The following is a 4,361-nucleotide window of genomic DNA, read 5'->3' as shown; positions in this document are numbered from 1 at the left end:
TTGAATGTTTAGATTTAAAGATTTAGTTGCTTGATAAAAATTTAATAGTTGTATATGGAATGTTCCAAGTATCTGTGCTTGACTTTGTGCTGTTTAACATTTTTCTCAATGATCAGTGACTTGGATAAAGGCATAGATGAAATGTTCATCACATTTGCAAATTATATGAGTCTGGTTGGATAGCTAATATACTGAATGAGAAGCAAAATTCAAAAAAGTCTTAACAGGCCATAGCAATGGGCTAAATTTTATAAGATGAAATCTAATACAGACAAATGTAACTAAGGTCTTAATACTCTTTTTTTTTTAAATAAGCTTCATGAGCACAAGGTCAAGGAGTCATGGTTAGATGGTAGTTTTGTTTTGTTTTTTTCCTTGAAAAATATGTGGGGTTTTGGTAAACAGGAAGTTGAATGAATGAAAAAAAAAATCAAGTTTGGGTTTTCACAAGACAAGTATGTATTCCAGGCATGAGGAAGAGATATTCTTGTAATATTTTTTTTCTGGTCAGACCACATCTGAAATGTAGTGTTCTTGATGTCACAGTTTAGGAAGGAGAGTGTACAGAGGAAGCAAGCAACAACTGTGAAAGGCCTTGAGTCCATGTCATGAAAGCATCATTTGAATGATGTGGAGTTGTTTATCTTAGAGAAGAGTGATGAGGAGGATTATTAGCTGTCTTTTGGTATTTGAAGGGTTGTCCAGTGTATGAGGCATTATATTTATTATGTTTGATACTAGAAGACAAAACAAGGAGCACTGGGAGGAAGTTGCAAGAAGGCTAATTTAAGTTTGATGTCAGGGAAAACAAAGTAAAACAAAGAAAAACAAGCAAAACAAATCAAAAACTTCCAAATAATTTGAACTGTCCAAAAGAGAAATGGGCTGTCTCAGAAGGTAGTGGGTTACTCTTCTTTGGAGGTCTTCAAGCTGGACCATTACTTGTCAAGTAAATTGTAGTAGGATTGATTCCTTTTCAGATATATTTTGGACTGAGATCCAGCTGAGGTTCCTTCTGTAGTGGGATCTTGGATTAACTCCTGGGGCTATAGCAGCTGTTGTAGCCACAGGTAGTCTTTCTCCCCTCCCCTTAGCTAAGTCCCAGCAGGTTCTTTGAAAGCCTGATAGTTTGAATTATAAAAAGGATTGGCTTTGGGGAAAGAGGAGCAAGAAAGAAGTCAGAAACATTTTCCTAAGATCTAACTATCTGCAGGGCACTTTTTAATTACTGAACTTGGAGAGAAAGTTGTGTTTACATTCTATTCTTATATTAACTGTTTTTTATGCTTCAATGATTAAAGCAGTTTTAATTGGATTTTTATGGTTCCTATTGAATTTTAAACAAAAAATATTAACCTTGAACCTGCTGGTCTAAGCCAGATTTAGGCTTAGCCCACAATATCTTTTTAACTCAAAAATTCAGTGACTCTGAATAAAGAAATAATGTACTTTTGTGTTAATAGTATAAGTTTGCAAAAGTACATTATTTCTTTATGGCTTAAGCTCTTTTTTGTGGTGGCAAAGAACTGGAAATTGAGGGCATGCCTATTAATTAGGGAATGGCTGAACAAGTTGTGGTATATGATTGTGATGGAATACTATTGTAGTATAAGAAATGATGAGTAGGCAGATTTCAGAAAAACCTGGAAAGACTTATGTGAACTAATACTGAGTGAAGTGAGCAGGATCAGAATACCATTGTACCCAGCAACAGCAACATTGTGCCATGACCAACTTTGATAGACTTAGCTCTTCTCAGCAATACAATGATCCAAGACAATTCCAAAAGACTCATGATGGAAAATGCTATCTGCATCCAGAGAAAGAACTATGGAGTCTGAAGGCAGATTAAAGCATACTATTTTCACTTTTTTTCTTTTTTCTGGTTTTTCCCTTTTGTACTGATTGTTATTTCATGACATGACTAATGTGGAAATATGTTTAACATAATTGCACCTGTATAACCTATATCAGATTGTTTGCTGTCTTGGAGAGAGGGGAGAGAAGGAAGGGATGGGGGAGAAAAAATTGGAACTCATAATCTCACAAAAATGAATGTTGAAAACTACCTTTACATGTAATTGTAAAAAAAAAATACTGTCAAGTTAAAAAAAATGAATGGCTTAGGGGATAGATTAAAAAACCTGAAGAATATTATTGAAGTGATCATTAGGGTGAAAAGTAATAAGGGACTGAATAAAGTGATTGCAGTGGGAAAGGAATAATAATTACCATATATGTGTATTTGTGTATATGTACATATGTATATATGTGCATATATTGTGAAGTAGGTAGCACAAGTATTATTAATCCCATTTTACAGAAGAGGAAACTGAATCTCAGAGAGGTCAAGGATGTTCAAGGTCCCAAGATTACAAAATTTTGGAGAGAAACTTAAACCCAGGTCATTCTGACTCTAATTCAAATGCATTTTTTAAAAGTACACTGTGGGTCAGGTATCAGAGATAATCTGTCAGTTGGCGTTATTTAGAATTGCCCATTTAAATTATCAAATGAAATTATATCAATTTTAGTATTGTCGATCCTAAGCTGTTTTTTCAGAGTGATTATTTAATCTTTTCAGCCCCTTAATTATACTCTTAATTGAAGTTAATTAAACCATGTCACTTCCTAAGGAGTGAATATTTATCCACTTGTAATAACTGGAAGGCTCTTTGGCCTCAGTTTGCTCGTCTCTAAGATGACAAGAATGAATTAGATGACCACTGAGATCCCTGTTAACTTTTGCATCCCTTTACATCAAGCTAAATGATTCAATAGTTATATCAAATTATTTAAATATAAATTTAAAAAGAATGGAGACTAAGACAGTCCTATTTTATGCCATTTGGTATTAGAGTCTCATCATTCTTATCCACCTTGATTTTTAGCAAAAGGATTATACACAGACTTTGGAGAAGCCTTTCTAGCATGGGATCCATACCAAGTTTATAATTTGGTCCCTAGATGATTCCTGTCTATAGAGTCAAAGGTTGGCAAGAGATGGATATACATTGAAAATAAAACAAAATGAACTGTTCATCTTTACTGTTTCTTTATGAACTAAAATGCGATTGAATGGTAATTGACAGTAGAATAGCTGGGCCTAAATGGTGCTGGCTCATCATGGAAGATACTTTGTTGAGTGACCTAGATTTGCAATGCAGAGAAAGAAGTAGCTTTGTACAAACCCACTAATGGTACCAAAATTTTAGAGGACATGATAGGGGCATCATCCCCTATTCATAAAGAATTATTCCTGGCCAGTGTAACAAATTATGCTATCTTTAGCTAATTAGCATCTTAGTAGAGGCCAATCAGACACACCCCTCCCCCAGCATTTTCTTTGTACCTATGTTTTACACCTTTGAAAAAGAATCCCAGGATTTTTCCTCCTGTGTGTTTTCATTTTGCTTCTTCATGGTCCATCATGATGCCAGCTGAGGTTGTAAGCACAATGAACCCAAACTGATGGGATGGTAGCAGATTATTCTGCCACTTTTACAGATCTTTCAATTGAACATCAAATCTGTGATTGATTACACCACACTTGTTTGTAAGGTTCACAACAATTTTTCCTGCTCTGTGATCAATGATTTCAAATTCGCCAATGTAACCATGTTTCATCATCATAGTTAAGAACTGTACAATTACTTTAGAGCACGACCTAATGAGATCCTGGCATTTTCCTCGCTTTTCAGCATTGTTGATGCTTTTGAGAGCATCTGCCAGGACATTCATGTGCACCATGGTGCCCTTATACTCCAACAACTTCGCGCCAAAGGACTCGTGCTCGGGCATGGACAGAGAGACAGAAACACACCCTGCCGGCCTGAAGCGGGGCTCCCTCGGCTCCCACGTGTGCTGACCGCCAGCTGGGCCGAAGTCAGGGGCTTCATGCTGGCCCATGCCCGACCAACCACAGACCCGCCTCTGTCCGCTGCCCCCGGGGGCCGTGACCCCAGTTTCATCTGCCGGCTCCAGCTCCGGCTCCGTCCCCAGGCCTGAGGAGTGCAGAAGCCCAGATACTTTTAAATGTGACAGCAGGTTTCTACAGAAAATAGAGGGAAACTCACTTTAGAGCCTTGGTCCCTCTTCTGTGAAGACTTGTCTAGATATAGGACCCTCACCAATGACAGGATCTTGATGCCTTGCAAAGGACAGTGGCCCTGGGAAGGGCCACTACTCCCAGAGGTTCAATTGGTTGTAAGGTAGTGTCAAATACCAAATACACATGTGCTCTAATTCACAATTTTTTTTTTTCCTATGGTCAGCTTGAAGGATGGAGAGAAGAGATGCTCTGAGTTGTTTTTTTTTTTTGTTTTTGTTTTTTTTAATAGTCCCTCCTGATAATGGACCAC

At 37.3% G+C, this 4,361-nt stretch overlaps 1 pseudogene; it reads right to left on the bottom strand.

Annotated features, from left to right (window-relative positions):
- Positions 1 to 3,303: 3,303 nt before the first annotated feature.
- LOC114025027 lies at positions 3,304 to 3,750 on the bottom strand (annotated as a pseudogene).
- Between the last annotated feature and the right edge of the window lie 611 nt (positions 3,751 to 4,361).

Source organism: Vombatus ursinus, unplaced genomic scaffold (genome assembly GCF_900497805.2).
Source record: "Vombatus ursinus unplaced genomic scaffold, bare-nosed wombat genome assembly UNPS02014826.1, whole genome shotgun sequence".
NCBI classification, from domain to species: Eukaryota; Metazoa; Chordata; class Mammalia; order Diprotodontia; family Vombatidae; genus Vombatus; species Vombatus ursinus.
This window is presented reverse-complemented; position numbering and strand designations above follow the sequence as displayed.